General features: G+C 44.0%; 1 long non-coding RNA gene across 3 annotated transcripts in view; it reads right to left on the minus strand.

The window, feature by feature from the left end:
• Window positions 1-1,582: 1,582 nt before the first annotated feature.
• The window catches only part of LOC138471906 (uncharacterized), a 124,818-nt gene continuing 107,493 nt past the window's right edge, over window positions 1,583-18,907 (minus strand). For all 3 annotated transcript variants that reach the window (XR_011268526.1, XR_011268528.1, XR_011268527.1), the window contains one exon: window positions 1,583-7,132. This is a non-coding gene — a long non-coding RNA (uncharacterized lncRNA). The remainder of the gene's footprint in view (window positions 7,133-18,907) is intronic.

Below are 18,907 nucleotides of genomic sequence, written 5' to 3' on the forward strand. Positions count from 1 at the left end.
AGCACAATGACTGTTCCCTTATTCATATTGCCCAGAACAACATATTTGTGTGCATACCATTGATCCATTTCATCTGCACCATGAGTGGTAAGGCCTCAAAAGGGAAAGGGAGAATACGGGGACGTGGTGAGGAGACATATGTCCAAGCCACAGGAGGACATGGTGTACCTCAGCCCACAGGTGACCGGGACCTGCACATGGACATGGTCAGAGGCAGACAAGTGAACCAGCATCACCTAGGCTCACTAGATCCAAGAGGGGATGCCCTGCAGAGCAGGAAGGGCCTCCACCCAAGACACAGCCTAGAAGAAGAAGTGCTTCACTAGTGTTGAGCTTGAGATCCTCGTAGACTGTGTCATGGAACACCATCATGAGATGTACCAGTTTGCGGGCAGCACCAATGCTCCCGCACAATGAGTGGCACGGTGGAAGCTGGTCATAGGCCTCATAAATGCATGTGCTGTGGAGATGCGAACTGGTGAACAGGTCCAGAAGCAGATGAATGACCTCACACAAAGGACCAAGCAGAAGCCCAGTGACAACCTAGCCTCTGCACTGGCCCCTGGAGGGGGGCCACTAGAAAAGGAGCTGCTGGCCCCAATTGAAGAGGCAAGTCAACTCATCAGCAGTGAGCAGGTGCAAGGCATGGGAGCCGTGGAGATCTATGAGGACACATCCGGTGAGTGGCATTTGTGTTTCATCATATGTGTGGACAATCATGGTTGACCAACCCATATATTTGTTGTAGTACAGCTGGCTACAGTTGTCAGCCATCCTTGGCCAATGCATGTTTGCTACCGTACTCACTTCTGTGATATGGCCTACATTCTGGGAGGCTGCTGTGTGGTTCACATGTGTCACACATGTTTGTGTGACAGTTCACATCAATGTCTACTGGGCCTCACAGCTCTGCTAGTACTTGCATGCATGGTTGCAATGTCAAAGACATGTGCACATAGCAGGACTCCATGATATTCCCCCCTTGACAGGCATACATCACCCACCAGACACACATTCCTCATCAACATGAATCAATCATTGCCCCATTCATGGGGCCTGTCGCTTTGCATTGTACATCAGGTACATGCAGCATATGTCATCCATGCACATCATTTGCAGCTGGGGTGCATGTATGTACTGTCACCTCCACTTACGGAATGCCTTGTCAGTATGCATTTCAAAGCTGCCTGTTATGACACACTGCATTGTTATCAGCCTGCTGGGGTACAGGCACCCACAGACTACTGCCCTGTGTAGCAGGTGTCATGTTCAGACAACTTCACTTGTATATTGCAAGGGCCCACACTAGTCAATTAATAGGGAAAATCAGCTGATGGTGGGACATCACTTCAAGGTGGTTAGTCTGGTACTCTCCCATTGATATGTCTGTAGACAGCCTATTCGAAATATTAGAGATGATTCATGCGAATGAGTGTGCCTGCCTGCATTGCATGCCATGTATGTGCATGTTCAAATAGAAAATATGATTATGCTGTTAAGGGGGACCCTCTGTACTTCACCACCTTTGACATCTGTGGACCCTGGCACTGAAGTCTGGATAAAGTAGGAACGGACAACCGGATGCAATTTCACAGCCATATTTAATACAGGTTTAAAAAGACATTCTGGAAGGCACATAGAGCTGCTATAATCAGCTTGCTTTTATATGCTTTTTTACAATGACATAATGCTTTAATAGAAACCCTCCTTTCCTCTGATTGGATGGCTTATCTGTCACTCACCAAGCCCACATTAGCTCATTTTGACAAGCACCAATTAACTGACACATAGACTGATAATCTTACTCAGTAGCCAGCCGGACCTAATTAGATATCGTTCAACTCCTGCCAAGAACCAATTCTTATCTGGTTCTCGAGGTCCTGCCAAATTTACTTGGCAGCTCATACTGTGAAAAACTCCATGAGCTCATCTTATTTGTTGCCAAGTAAGCAGCTGTTCTGTCTATTTTGTGTAGCTTTCATATGCCTTTATCTGATCTACTATCAATCATTGTCTGCTTTCCTTGCCAACATTTCTAAATATACCATCCCAGACGTGCTTTATCTCACAGTGAACTGCTGCCAAAGAATATTGATCATTAGCATGATTCAGAACTTTTGACACCTGCTCCCAAGACACCATTTTGCATTTGGCATCCACTTTAGAATCTATCTCAGTCTGTTCAGCTTAGATGTTCAGCTACCAACGGTGAGTTGTTATTTACTTTAGAGCATAACTCCTTTTCTATCCAGTTTTCAGATTATATTTTTACATATTCACAATATGTGAGCATTACTGGAGATGACCTTTACTTCCTGAGTCATTCTGACCCCAAAAATGTGTCACCTCACATACACCTTTTACCTAAAACTAAAAGTGCTATAATTCTGATTTCTACTGCAAGGAAAGACTACTTTCTTTGGGGTATGACCTGAAGGAATATCTGCAAAACCAATCAACATCCAAACTTGCAAGTAAGATCTGAACCCAGGGCAAACATTTTAGATTACACTCGAACACCTCCCTGCAGCCTAAAAGTATGGAAATCTCAGAATTGATCCAAAAAGCACCAAGTCGGCCCATTTACAGAAAGGAATTGTCACAGCTAGGAAACTTTACGATTAGGAATGAAGATTGTTCTATGCATGATAACTCAAACCCGACAAAAATGAGGAAACTTGTTACTGAGCACAAGGACTGGTCTTGGATTGCGGAAGGTTTGGTGAAAAGGTATGTATAGACTTGTGATTATGCTTCAGGGGAGGAGCTAAAAGTGGGCTGCTGGAATACTCAGAGTTTCGAGTTCCTTTTCAGCGACAAAGATCTTATACTGGGGGGAATATAACATTATATGCCTCCACGAGACGTGGCTCCGAAATACACCTGCCTGCGACGGATACAAAGTGTATCTGAATTCCGCTTTGAAAGGGTTGTGTGGGAGACCTTACTCAGGCCCACTGACTTTGGTGAAGGTGGATTGTGGTATTAAAGTGAATCATTATTCTACCCCCAACCTCTATACCCAAATACTGGAAATGGAAAGTCTTCAGACGAATGGTTCATCTAAATTCCTGTTGATAAATGTATATAGAGGAATGCTAAAGATGATTGTGTAGAGAGTAGATCAAAGATGATTGTGGAGAGAGTAGATCAATTCTTGATAGAGGGCGGTAACTGTGAAATTCTTATTTGTGGGGATTTCAACTTCCGACTCCTATCAAAAGAGGGCATTCCCATCTTTCATGAGAATTTACAAGGGATAGCAAATAAATGGATGGATGAGATTACTGGCCATGATATGGAACTTGTGAATGGCCTGTATGTGGGTGATTGCCCGTGTGAGAATACTTGGAGAAAGGGCTCGCAGACTGCATGTATACATTTTTGTTTTGTTTCCTTGGCTCTGGGCAGTTGATCTCAAATTTTGAGGTGATATCTGTTTGCCAGAGCGATCATGATTTATTATCGCTAACCTTCCGGACCCTTAATGACCAAGTCAATCCCATCATCATGCCTACCATTGAGATTAATGAAGGTCTGAATAGACTAAAAATCCCTGCGAATATAAACCGCCACTGGCAGAATGGTTAGATCAGGAAATTGCCAAAGATGATAAACTTGCATGGACCATGACTAGATTTATCAAAAAAATAGGACGCCAAGGAAGTTCTGACCTAGTCCCCTTAAATATGTATGATATGGAGCTAGTAAAAAAGTGTCGGCTCTATCGAGCTGAGGTGAGGAAATTAAAATGTGGAAACTCCCCAACCTCAAAGTTCCAACTGAAAAAATGTTGCCAAACGTATAAAAATTAGGTAAAGAGCCATAGACAGATACTTAAGCAAAATGATGCTGAAAAAATGCTCCATTCAATCTGTAGTAACAACTGCCGTAATTTATGGGAGTTGATTAATAATGGAGGTGGTAGTAAAAGACACCATTTATTTGGGGGAGTAACTGAAGAAGGCTGGGTGAGTCACTGCATTAAGCTGTTCGTGGCACCAGTAGCCAGACCACCACAACTTGAGAGTGGGGGGGGCAAATGGCTGGAAATTTGAATTCGATAGGGATGACTTGGAAACTATGATTAAGAAGTTCAGCTCATCTAGAGCTGCTGGCCCTGACAGGGTTTCTAATGGTGAGATGAAAGGTAATCCAGAAGCTTGGGCAAGCTTCGCTTTCTCACTGTTTACCCAGGTAATGCTAAATCGCCAGATCCGAGCTCCTGGTGTGAGGGGTGGGTGGTGCCCATATTTAAGAAGGGTGATAGGATGAATATGAAAAACTATCATTCTATCGCCCTTCTCGACTCTCTGGGAAAGCTTTTTGTCTCCCTAATTCTTCAGGACCTTAATAAATGGGCGATGGCTAAGGGAATTTTAGATCCCAGTCAGTCAGCTTTTTTAAAGGGGGTAGGAAATTCCTTAAATCTTTTCATCCTGAATTTACTCAAACGAAGAACACTGGCTAAGAACTCAAAAAAATGTTCATGGCCTTTTTAGACCTACATCAAGCATTTGATTGAGTCGATCGGAATCACTTGTGGGGAAAACTTAAAGCATGGGATTGTCCAGTGGACATCATAGAGGTAATACAAACTTTATACTCTAACACCTCTATTCGGATTAGACTTGGATCTGATGGTCGGTTGTCCAGGAAAATCGGGACTTTCCGAGGTCTGAAACAGGGCTATGGGCTTACCCCTATCCTATTCTGCGTTTATTTGTTAGATCTGGGTATCTCTCAAAACGACATCCGTGCCTTTCCACCCAAATTGAATGGATGTGAGCTAGCTTGGCTACTGTATGCAAACAATATTGTCTTTTTAGACCAAACTGAAATTGTGTTGCAAAGGAGAATAGTAGCCTTTAACAACTATTTAACCATCAATGGCATGAAAATGAACGTAGCGAAATCCCAAATTTTTATCATGTCGGCTGTCAGGAAGAGAAAGAAAACAGTGTTCTCTTGGATGGTCTGTAACATGTGTATGGATGTCGTTGATGTCATCACATACTTGGGTGTGAAAATGTATAGAAATATTAATGAAAGTACTCACATATCCTGGCTGAAACTAAAACTCCAATCTCTTACAAATCAAGGAATTGCCATCCAGAGATGCTATGGGGCCTTCTCTATAATACCGATTTTAACTTTCTATCAACAAAAAGTCATACAAGTCCTCACTTATTGGGCTGAGACTATATTGGACTTAAATAAAAAAGTATGGCCACAAATGGAAGGTCACTTCTGGCAGAAAATCTTAAGGCTACCAAGGTGTTTATCAACAGCCAAAATTCGCCATGAGTTGCGATTATCATCAATGGCATCCATCGTTTTGTGGAAGGAACATTTCTTTTTTAGGAAATGTGTTATGCAAGATCCTGCTATTTCCTATTCCATACTAGACATACTAGAGTAAAGGATCCTAAGGAAAAACTACTATCCAATTGGTATGAAGCTATGTTAGAGTTATTATAATCATTGGCGGTAGATCTTGCCTTGCTAAAGGGGAATCCGATGAAGGTAAAGTCTCGTCTGGAAAGAGCTGACTGGATAAAGACCAGTGAAGCAAGACCCATTATGCCAAATACATTTAAATGGTGGATCGAGAAAAAAAAGTCTAAACAATCCTCCATCATACCTATGTAAGTTTCCATCGCCATTGTATAGGGATCTCTTACTTCATTGCAGATTGAATATCATGCCAACAAGAGAAATCCAGTATAAGCGTTAACAAAATGGGATTGAAAATAATATCTGTCGATTTTGTAATAAGACTGATGAGGTAGAATCCCTTTATCATATTGCTATGGTCTGTGAGAACCTCAGTTTGAAACGAGCTAACTATATGGGATCTCATCAGAGGTGAACTTAAGCTCTGAGGAATACTGGAACTGGATCCTGATCGGTCATCATAAAGGGCCCACTTTGGCTATGTTGCACTTTATAAATGCAACGATTGGCCAAAAAAAAAGAAGAAGAGAAAAGGGGAGTATAATACTGGGGCATGCCCAGTTGGGTATCAGGCTTCTGGAAATGAAATTGTGAAAGTGCCACAAGTATGGCTGGAAGTTGGGAAGGATGGAAGGTTGATTCTTGGTTTTGTCTTTTTAAAACTGTTAAAGGCTTCACTTGTACTATTAATTGTATTTTCTTTTTTTAGTTTGAAACCAATAAAACTTAAAAAATAAAAATAAATAATATTCTGATTTTTGCAATACTGGAACCATTGATCAACCTATCATGTTATTTGTTATTGACCACTGTTCAATACACGACCACTACGCCCATTGTCCACCCTCCCCCATACTCAGTGTACCTATGCATCCCTGTCCCAGTCACCCCCTCAATGTGGTGCTTTATCTCAACATCAGAGGTTTCATAAAAATAATTCTCTGGAATCAACAGTGACTTCAATCATTTTGTACTCTCCTAATTAAAAAAAATATATGCATCTCCTTTTGCTAAAAAACCATTGCAACGTTTTTCCCTCTTGACTTTTATATACTTGTATCCGAAAAAAGATAATTTGATTAGTTCCTATCTGGATATCACCCCCTTTTCCTAATTAAATGTAGACATATGGTACACAACAGGCGATTTCCTTTTTGCCACCACGAGAATCGAGACAAATCATTCCTTGAGGGAACCCACCAGCCCATTTCTTTACTGTTCCATTCATGTGCAACTTTTATGGTACACTTTTTCCTTCCTCCCACCCCACGACATTTCCTTGTTTCCTGATCTCTGCCCATACACATTTTCTTCCATCAGTACATCTTCCACTGAATCATCTTGTTTTATCTTATTCCGCATCCACGGACCTTCTTGATGACCAGTCCATTTTATTTGTATTTTGGGCTGCCTTGCAGCATGTTTTAGAGCCCCTTAGCGCTTTGTTCATTTCATCATAAAGTAATCAAATTCTTAATCTTCTGAATCGAAGTCAGAAAAGGGGCGGGCATTCGATTGTTTCTGGGGAACACAAGGTTGGGAGAGTCTCACAGGCACCAACTTTCAAAAACAAAGTGACTGCAACTAGGCATCTGGCTGGGTCCCTCAATCTTTTCTCCCTACTCGCAGGACCGGTTGCCAACAATCACCTGGTGTGTCGGTATCTCTCGTCCATCTGTAATATAAAACTTAATTAGTCTCTTTTGAAAAATAAGTATTTATCGTCAGTACTGCCTCCTCAAACCCAACCCTTAAAATACCTATATGTTTCTTTTAAACACTCCTGCCTCCTAAACAATTTCTACTGCATTTCCTACTTTTTTCTTTAAATATAATAGGATGGATGTTCTTTTCTCTCTTTTCGCACATTTTGGTGTTATTTTATACTTTATACATAGTGGCTGATAGCGGGACTTGGCTATGTTCTGAGGTCATAAAAGATATACATTTTTTACTTTTTCTGCATTGCCCTATTTTTCATGGGCTTCTTTCTTTTTCCACAACTGCATAGTGCACTAAAGGAAACATTTCCTCTGTGGTTGACATTCTCAAACCAAATAGTCCTGCAGTCTCCTTCATTATGATAAAAAATAATAAACAACAAGACAGACAACATAACAAATTCAAAAAACATTTTGTTTGAAAAAGGAGGTGTTTTCTTCAATCGCTCCCCTTCTTTCTTCTTGGTGCATCCATAGCTGAAGAAGAAGATGCAGGCACAGTCATGTTTTAGCTGACAAAGCGATTCATTGTTTCCTCATGGTAAACCTTTGCTTCCTTCACTCAAAATAATGTTACTGAAATCATCTCTTTGGCATTCTCAGCACACTGAACTGCAAGCTGCTCTTCTGTAAAGTTAAACATTTTGTTGGTGCACTTTTTAAATGATCTGTCACTATGTAGCAATCAGGCCTGTCTTTCTGGGCTCTTGTGTGTCTCATCCGCTCCTTCGGCGTCAGATGCTACTCGTGCGCCGACGACACTCAGTTACTGATCCGATTAGATCTTGACCAGACTGAAGTGGTGTTGTGCCTGCAGGGGTGTCTGACAGCTGTTGGAGACTGGATGAACCACAATTGGCTCAAGTTGAATGGTGATAAGACTGAGGTGATGGGCTACCCCCGAGATCCCTCACTTTGGGTGTCCTCCTTCTGGCCTCCCTCTCTGGGACCACTGCCGTCCCTGGTTAAAAGGGTCAAAAACCTGGGTGTAGTGCTATCGGCCTCACTGTCTATGGACCAACAAATCTCTGCTGTATGCCAGGCTGGTAACTTCCAACTTAAAATGCTGATGAAGGTACTGCCTTTGATCCCGCTCCACTGCGCTCTCCGATGGTAGCAGCTTTAGTACTATCACAAAAAGACAACTGTAATTCTCTGTATTTGGCCCAGCCCAAGACCCTGATTAATCGGCTGCAACGGCTCCAAAATATGGCCGTCCGGTTAGCCACTATTAGTCCTTATGGCACCCACATCTCTCTTGGTGTTTCGGTCTCTTCACTGGCTCCCGGTGGCCCAACGGGTGGAGTTTAAAGCCTTGTGTATTGTTCACCGGGCCCTCCATGATCAGGGAGCTGAATACCTCCAGGCCAAATTCACCCGCTACCATCCTGCCTGCAATCTCTGCTCTGCCACTATGGAACAGCTCTTAGTGCCTAAACACAACCGCAACCGGGTTGGTCGTCAGGCTTTCTCTGTCGCTGCAGCTCCCTTGTGGAATAGTCTTCCGCTTGTCATCAAAAAAACTCCTAATTACTTGGACTTTAGAAAGAAGGTGAAAACACATTTGTTTTGATTCTGCTATGCATATGCTCTTGCTCTTCCTAGCACCATGATGCCTTCGGGCGACTGTGACTGTGCGCTTTACAAGATATGATAACATAACATAACATAACATACATTGTTTTGCCTATCCTCCAAATTTTATGCACTTGCCAAATGCACCTATTCAGCATTTCTCTGTTACCAGAATTATAAAAGGTTTACTCCACCTTCTATCCACTGTCTTCTTCATTTTCAGCATTATATATGGCCATACTTGTATATCATATGCTTTTCTATGCTCTCACTTGTTTGCACCTTTCTTGGGAAAATGCTATCTATTTGAAAGACTGTGTCCCTTACTGCCTTTCTTCTGTACTCATCAGGGTCCTCTTACTCCTAATACTGATCAATAGTTTGTTCACACAAACTCACTCTGACTCTCCGAGACCTTCTGACATTGCCTTCCTCAAGCTTATACAACGGCACCTGAGCTGACGGTGGCGGTAAGAGCTTTTCATGCCTACTAAGACTTAAGGCTACCTGCCCAACTACCATATCGCTTTCGTGGGCTCTGTGCCCATGCTGCACATAGCACTACAAATGTTATCGCTGTGCTCCCTTCATGTTGTCACTACTTATTTTGCCTGCTGTACCTTTTCAACTGTGCCTTCTCCAACATCTTTCATTTTTTTCCCATTTGGATTAACATACATGTCTCATGCTCAGACATGCCTATTTCTCTATCTTGATATTACATCTCATCAAGCCATGGGCGTAGGACATGGGGGTACAGGAGGGACAAACACCCCCCACAATTTTAAGTGGGAGGGATATAATGGCATATGCCCCCCCCCAGAATCTCGTGTTGTGTAAAGACAGTGCACAACCACTGTCTGCTGCTGCTGCACATAATTCCTGGCTCAGCCAGGAATGGCTGCCAGTGCCAGGCACAGAGCCGTCACGCGGGGGGGCAGGAGGGGCAAACTACCCCATACTCGCACTTGGGGGGTCCTCGCAGCACATTCAACGACTGACCGTCATTCCATGCCTATAGAGGCCCAGGGAACGCTGTCTAATGGAGCTCTGGCAATGCTGAGCGAGCTTAGCCGCTATTGGACCGTGGCCCATCTTTTGGCTTGACAGCTTCATATCACTGATAACTAGGGCGGTAGCAAGTCAAAGACTCAGAGAGCTTGTATACTGTGACTGAGGTGACACATAACACACACAAAAACACACACACACATACACACGCGCATGCTGGGGAAGATAAACCATCCGGATGGCAAAGATTTTACTAATCGATTATGGAACATCATTTTCAGAAGGAGCAGTGACTCCTATTAAGCTAAAGAACCTGAAAAAAACGTACCTGCTGCCTGCCTTCCACACCATGGTCAGAATCAGTGTTGCCGACCTTGCAAAACTCTAACAGGGTGGGATGCACTCTTGCCAACCTTCCAAACCACACTCAGGTTTAAGGCGCATTTCTCCTCTTATAAAGCACACTTGAAATGGGTAAAATATAAACTTACCATCTTCGAATGCACTATAACATGGAAAAATTATATGTTCTGCATGACCCCACAATAACACGTAAGAGTGTTATGTACTGCATGAAACCACTACAAACGAGCATTGATAAAGCCAACAGATTTGGCTTTTGTGTAGCCATGGCATAGGCATTTGGCATGCACTGCCTGAATGGTGACACTTGACCATGATATGACAACGGCTGCAAAATGGTGTGAACACCTGGGCAAATGATACCAGTGCTTGGCAAACACCTACGATACCTATACATAATCCAAAACTGTTGTCTTTGAGAGTGCTTGTTTTTCATATGACTTCAGTGCAAGGAAGAGATGCAAGGACAAAAACACGAATTATAAATCAAGTGGCTGAAGGCACACTTGGTTAAGACATGTTCTATTACACCAGTAGCACAATTACAGCTGCAATTATTATTTGTATTTCTATTATTATTATTAGGGTATTTATTGAGCACAGACCGTGCTTCGGCAAGCAACAAAGTGCTTTACAAGTCTTAGGAGAAAGTACACATTGAGGAAAGCAGAGATTCAACGGATCGGGGAGCAAAGAATTGGGGTGGGGGAGGTTAGGCAGTTTGGCAGCAATAGATATGCAAGCAAACAGGGGAGGAAAAAAGAGGGAGCAGATCCCTAATATCAGCATAGGTGGGGAGTTGAGCCAATAACTCTCAGAAGACTGCTTAGAAATAACACTGTAAGGCCCTCTACTGCACAAAGTTGGGTGTTACTGTTTGATAGAGATTGCTCAAATAGTTCTCATGAGGATATGTTTTGGTTGGGAAGATGCGGGTAGTGGGTGGGTATGGCAATAGGGATTATTAGCATGGGGTAGTCAATGGGTGAGTCAATAACCAAACAACACCCACAAGCCGTGTGCTGCTCCTGATATCCTATATCTCTCCTATATGTAATCCAGTGTAATAGATTAGGCTCATAGATGGCGCTTCGGCACCACCTAATAATCAAAACTAATAAGGGGTGTCTCCTACCACTGTGAAACAGAGGGAAGAATCCACATATTGCATTGAGAACACGGATATTGAAATTAGCTGTAGCCTTCCACCTTTGCAGCAAATCTGAAAATGTAAAATGTGCCTACTTCAAACCTCCCAGGCATCTCACCCTGCTATCCACTCTGAGAACAATCGAACATGCACTGGCCTAAGAATACATATATTGACAGCCCAATACCTCTGAAAGACTTATAGGGCTGTTGCAGAGTCTGTGAGTGGTTAATCAGAGCCTGATGTGAGACTGACAGAGTCTATCCCAACCCTGCAGACCTCTCAGAGGCACAGACCCTTTAAGAAATGCCCTAATGTGTCCAGCGGTGGGGGAGCCAGCTTGCCCCCACACTGGGCTCCACAGTGCAGAAAACCTCCCATGGCCATGCTAATCCCTATGTGCTTCCGTACAAAACCAATTGCAAACAGTTTGGATATCTACCCAATTTTGCAAAGAAAGTACTGTAAAATGCATCATTTTAACCCAATGATTCAAACATTTTCTGGGTAGAGAGACACCCTTCAAACTTCCCTTCTTTGGTTTGGTCTCCCTCACTGTGCTTTGTCGATCCCGCATTATTGATGCAAACATTTAAGCCTCTTCAGTTCAGAAATTCTCCAGCTGCCACTTAACATCATCTATCTGTCCCTGTTTATGATGTGTGTTTTAATGTGCACACAGGGGCAGGATGCTCCTTAATGCTGGTATGACGCAACACACACCGTCATACCATCCCATATATCTTTATGCATATGATGCAAAAGTTAGTCTGGCATAAACCTTTCTTCAGTACAGAAATCTAACTTTGCTGTATTTGGGTTCCTCCACATAAACGCAAGGGGAGATTTCTCGCGTCTCCTGTTTGCGGCATTGCCACGCTGGCCCAGTGCAGAAAATGGTAAGGGGGTCTGACCCACTTTTTTGCCCAGGGCCTCACCACACCTTTTGCTTGCAACTTCACTTGCATGCAAAGACGAAAGTTCTGCTCGTGGCGCGCCACTACGCGAGCCACATGCCTGCGCATATGACTCTAAGCACTGCCCGGACGAGAAACAAACTGCAGGTGCCCCACCGCAATACACTGCTGCGCAGCCTCCGGAGTACAGTCACAGTGCTGCTGACTACTGTCATCGAAGCGAGCACGGAGCATGAGCAAGCAGGCTTACTGAGGCAGCAATGCTGCGTGCTGAGTCTCAGACTGGGCAGGGACGGTCACATTCTATTTGCATTTGCAGCAGCGACCAACAAAATTCAAGTAGTTGCAGTCTCACTTGCTGCTTGCTGGGCTGTCTGCTGTGGCTAGAGGTAGCCCTGCAGCGGGGATTCTGGTGTGGACAGAGGTACCCCTGTAGCATGGGTTCTGGTGTGGGCAGGGGTATGCCTGTAACAAGGATTCGGGTGTGGGCAGAGGTCAGTGGTTGTTCATTGGATAGGTGGACAAGTGTTTAATTTGGATCCACCTTTAAAAATATACACACTGCTTTTTATTTCTTCCACATTTGCCTATGTGTCTCCCGTATTCTCTGTCCCAGTTTTCTTCTATCCTGCCTCTTGTTCTCATGCCCCTCTGCTTATGGGTGGGGTGACAGGTCGGGTCGGCTGCCTGAAACAAGAACAGTCGTACTCGTACCGTAACCCACCCTGGCCCCAAGCCCCATCAGGGTGACCAGGTCACGGTGACCCGGTCACCCTGCAGCTACCCTGAAACGCAATAGGGAAACTGCAGCACAGTGCGGGAATTAGAGGAGGTCTGGTATTCGGATGGTTACCGAAAAGCTTAGCAGTGGCCACTGGCTTAAGAGGTACTCTGTGTGTCTTTTCAACACCTGTGAAACTGCCAAAGCAAAGAGGTCAGCCGGTAATCTCACAGCAGCCCACTGGTTTGCACCCCTTACATTCTTTGGTGTGCACATGCACCACCTGTCAAAAGGCTGCCACCAGCCCCTAACTGATGTGCATGCATAAAGGGGGCCTAGAAAATGTCCAGGCTTCGAAGGCTCAGAACCGCCCATGTCTCTTGTTTTAATCATTAATGGTCAACAATGGGAATCGGACAAAGAGAGATGTGGACACTGGAAGCGCACCCTTTTTAAAAAAAGGGTTTTTGAGTAAAGTCATAGAAGTATGTGGAATAGTTAAGTAGTTCAGAAATCAATTTGAGGTGCAGAGGAGAGAGATGCAACCTTGACACCTAGGTTGTGCGAAATACAGAAAAACAAACAAGTTCCCAATTTGGGAACTCACGTCCCCTGCACACTTTCATATGTCTGGAATACCAGACCAACAATTCATAACTTAAAATATCAATGTTTTTGGTGAGTCTTAATGATATATATATATATATATATATATATATATATATATATATATATATATATATATATATATCGTTTTGAAAAAAAGAACATTCAATCAATTCTGTCACAAGAACAAGTCTTCACTTTATTCATGATGGTGAAGCTGTACAGGGCCCAACGCGTTTCGAGTGTCATAAAACTCTTCATCAGGGGCAATTTCAAATTCTGCAAAAAATGTATATACAATATTTACAAAGAAAAAGTCATAGGACATAGTTATTCATATCCACACATAATTAGATAAGGGATAACCTCAGAAAAGAACTCTTTCACAATTTATCAATCACAGATAGAGTCAATTATTTTACAAATCTCCCATAGGTAGCGTGGGTTACTTGTGCACACTAAAGTGCAGAAAACAATCTGAAGTGTGACGTGGTTAAAAACTGTTCAATAGTCATTTAAATAGACGAGTGTCATAGGAGGGTATCCAACAGGTGCCCTTATAGTTAAATAGATCAAGACAGAACCAAGTCTCTAGAGGAAGAATTAAAGCAAATGGAGTAATCCCCTAGGTCTAACCTTGAGATTTATATTGTTAATTTCGGATGCTTCTGGGTACGTAATAGGTGAGTTTTTCGCCAGTAAATGGGACCCGCTCAAACGGGGAAATGGAGCAATTCTTGAAGAAAGAAATCCTATCTGAAGAAAAGAGGAAAACATTAATTAACTGCTGGAATGAATGTGTTACAGGACAAGTAGTATAGAACCAGCCCAACCTCAACTTACTCAAATCTGTGTAGTGACACTTAGTCAAGGGTCCAATCAAGGGGAATCGCCAATGGTGGAAATTTGGGAGAGAATTGGAGGTTATCTACCTTTGTAATCAAGGCACATTGGTGGAAGGGAACTTCTAGCTGGAGGGATGTTGAAAAGAATACATTTTAGGACTAGAAACTCTTTTTAAGTGTCTTACATGGGGAAAGTAAACAGAGGCACATGTGTTCTGCAACCTGGCAGAACTGCCACCCTTAATCCAAAGCTTACAGCGCTACACAAGACAATGTTTCAGTGTGGCATGTAAGCTTTCCCAGGCTATGCCACACTTTCTCGACAGTATTAAGGAATTTCTCCGTGGAATAATCCCTGACAGTGGCACTAAACCATTACCTGCTTGAATGGAAGATTCTAGGAGTGCCCTCGCAATGCTACCCACATCCAGCCCAGACTGAGCCAGTCCTTAGAACGCTGGCATTCCTCTGCTGCTGGGGTTCAGCATGTGCTGGGTTTGTCACCTCTGTTGAAGGAATATGTGCATGCTTGAAAGCAATAGTTCATTAATTACACGCTTCTATTTCCTGTAATGACATGAAGCAGCTTTGGGTGCTCTCAATGTAGCCTCTTTCACAAGCACAGTTTTCACCTGAGTGCCTTGATGTGGGGAAGTCGCCTCTGGGTGCTACATAGGTAGTTTGTCATGCTGTGTAACATTCACTCTCTGTGGATTACCCTGCATTCCTGTTGAGACTCTCCCTTTGTCTTCCTATATTACCGCTCACAGTTTTGGGTTTTCATGCAGACTGGACTAAACAAGGCAGGACAGATCTGTCCCCCGCCCCCAATGTGCTCTGTTTCTCTCTGCCAGATTCTCTGCCATCATTCGAATTCGCTTGTAAATATTAAAGCAGATAGTGGGGTGACCATGCATTTTAAGCAGTCGTTACTCTGCAATGACACACAAAAGTATAGTATAGTGTATGTTTCTTGACCTTGATTCAAGCTTCAGCTTCGTTCCTGTATGTGGTCAAGGCTCTCCTTGGTCGGTGACTGCAATTTACTTTATCCCATGTGCAATTTGCATGTTCTCTGATTAAAAACACACTGCTCTTGCAAACGTGATTAACCTTTGGCACTCAAAACACCTGTGTTTCTGCGTGGGCATTATCATATTAAAACTCTAATTTGTCTGTCTTTTGTATTGCTAGCATCCGAAATTGCACAGATGAGCTGGGTGTCTGTTTTGAACCACCTCGCCAATATTCACATTACACATTAGACTCAAAAATGTTTGTGTGTGCAATATACATAATGGATCTGGTTGACATACAAACTTGAGGAGAATCATCCCCGGTTCCGGAAGCACCTCAAAACCTTTCTCTTTGCTTCTGCCTTTTCTCCTCCTCTCCCCTGCTGACTTCATGGCTGAAACTGCATTGGTTATCTGGCGACCTTCTGATCTCCGGCCCAGGTCCCCTCCCCCCCGCTAGTCGCACACCTGCACTGCCTTCCTGGCTACCCCCGCACTTGGGGACTGTTTCTGTATCCCTACAGTCCCACTACCAGCACTTGCCACCTGATGTCTGCACTTTCCCTTGCACTTGCCACCTGCTGGCCGTATTTTTATTTTATTGCTTATTTATTCTATTATCCCATGTACTGCACTGTCCACTCCCCCTTCCCCCCTGCACTCTCTCATTTCCCCCTTCCCATGCACTTGCGCAATCTGAATGACCCCTGGCCTAGTGTGATTATTGTCTGTCTTACCTCTGTTCCCCCTCCCTTGCCTCGTTGTGCCTTGAAACACTTGTGTATTGGCACGTTATAAATGCCATATCATGTCAACAATAGCAACAGAATTAATCATGCGTACAGAGCGTGTTTTTTTGAACAAATGTGCGTGATCATCACTCACTACAAATAAATTGACAGATCATTTTACTCTGTGATTTGTGTCTGTAGCAAAGTCCCTAAGGTGTCCCCTGTCCCCCCACCCCAGATTTGATGTGTCTCCTACGCCCCTGCATCATGCACAAGTAGCCGCATTTGCTAATTGTACCTAGGATTGTTGTGCCTGCACTAGCTGCTGTTTCTTGTTGATATCTTCTGCAACACCTCATCTGTGCCCCCATCAGGCGCACGTAGCAGCATTTGCTAATTGTACCCAGCATTGCTGCGCCTGCACGCCCTGTAGTTTCTTGTTGATATCCCCTGCCTGCAAACCATCCCGGCTGCTCAGACAGTACAATGTTCCTCCTGACACATGCTATGCCCATTTCCTGCATACCCTCACCTAACTACACATGCCCTATCGCATGCCTCCCAATCTCAACTCAGTAACTACCCAAATAACACAACGTGTGCACTGCAAGCACGCCTGGCTGATACCAGCATTAGACTATGCCTCCATTCTAATACTGGCAGCACAACTGTGCTTAGGCAATTACTACTACTAGCCTGCGCCATGAGACTCTCGCATCGGCCTGTACTTGATTCCTTCAACCTGACGGTGCCTTGTGATTACTGTACCTAGCTTGTGTCTACCTGATTACTACCCTGTGAATTGTTGTGCCTGCGCTTGCTGCTGTTTCTTGTTGATATCTGCTGCAACACCTCATCTGTGCCTCCATCATGCGCATGTAGCCGCATTTGCTAATTGTACCCAGCATTGCTGCACCTGCACACCCTGCTGTTTCTTGTTGATATCCCCTGCCTGCAACCATCCCGGCTGCTCATACTGTACTATGTTCCCCCTGACACATGCTATGCCCATTTCCTGCATACCCTCACCTAACTACACATGCTCTATCGCATGCCTCCCAATTTCAACTCAGTAACTACCCAAATAACACAACGTGTGCAGTGCCAGCACGCCTGGCTGATACCAGCACGAGACTATGCCTCCATTCTAATACTGGCAGCACAACTGTGCTAGGTGATTACTACTACTAGCCTGCGCCTTGAGACTCTTGCATCAGCCTGTACTTGATTCCTTCAACCTGACGGTGCCTTGTGATTACTGTACCTAGCTTGTGTCTACCTGATTACTACCCCGTGACTCTCACATCTAACCTGCGCCCAATTGGCTATTACTACCTGCCTGTGCTGCCTAGGCGATTGTTGTATCTAACTTGCAACCAATTGATTATTGGTATTAGTCTGAGCTGTCCATATGATCATTGTATCTAACCTGCAACCACTTGATTACTGCCCTGTGACTGACTACAGCATCAAGCCTGCGCCCAACCGATTATTGCTACCTACCTGTGCTGCCCATGTGATTGTTTTATCTAACCTGTGACCACTTGATTATCGCTTCTAGCCTGTGCTGCCCATGGGATTATTGTATCTAACCTGCAACCACTTAATTACTGCCTTGTGACTCTCACATCTGGCCCGTGCCCAATTGATTATTGATACCAGCCTGTGCTGCCCTTGTGATTACTGCATCTAACCTGCGACCACTTGATTACTGCCTTGTGACTCTCACATCTGGCCCGTGCCCAATTAATTATTGAAACTAGCCTGTGCTGCCCATGTGATTGTTGTATCTAACTTGCGACCACTTGATTACTGCTTCCAGTCTGTGCTGTCCATATGATGACTGTATCTAACCTGCGACCACTTGATTACTGCCATGTGACGCTCGCATCTAGCCTGTGCCTAATTGACTATTGCATTGACTGCGCCTGCCAACTGTCCCCTTAAGCATCACACCCTAACCTGCATTATAAACCAGAACCTAGCCATGCACCAGTTCACGTTAAGTCTCACAAGTTTACTTCTCTGCCTTACCGCACCTACTCCATGCACAATGTCTGCTCCTATTGCTGGCACCACTGTATCTGACTACAGCAAACACCTACAACTTAACGCCCAAACTTCACCATGTAGACATACTCTTAATTAATCCATGGCCGCAAGAGTGCCTTTATCGGACTGCGTCATGCCCACTACTTTCTTACCTCAACCTGACCGAGTAGCCACTAAACTCTACAACTCTACCCCACGCACTCCAACCTATGCCCTGCTACCAACGCTCACCCAGTGGATCAAACTATATGCCTCCAGACCCACGCCCATACCAACCCTGCCCTACTAAAACTAGAAACTCCAGACTTGATTATAGACTCCCTAGAGTCAACCACTCACCATCTAAGAGTACCAACAAAATGATTTCTAAAGCTACACTTACATGCCCAAAGCAAGCAAACATCTCCAACAAGACGGCTTCACCATGCAACAATATCCTGACATGTAAATCAGTTCCTAAGGGCATAACCTCCCTTAATGGGGGACTCATTAATGCCAGATCCCTAACAGGCCATGCTCTTGACATCTGCAACCTCATAACATCAAACAACCTAGATTTCTTTGCCATTACAGAGACTTGGCTCCAGAGCACTTCTAGCCCTCTGCTCTCACTTGCCATCCCGGACAATTACCCCATTATTAGGCAAGACATACACTAACGGTGGAATGTTGCCTTTAATGCAAAAACAGCATTAGGACTGAGACCTATCCCCAACCAAACATTCCCCTCTGGAGAACTCCT

This window comes from Ambystoma mexicanum, chromosome 8, assembly GCF_040938575.1.
Source record: "Ambystoma mexicanum isolate Mex_15411 chromosome 8, UKY_AmexF1_1, whole genome shotgun sequence".
Classification (NCBI taxonomy): Eukaryota; Metazoa; Chordata; class Amphibia; order Caudata; family Ambystomatidae; genus Ambystoma; species Ambystoma mexicanum.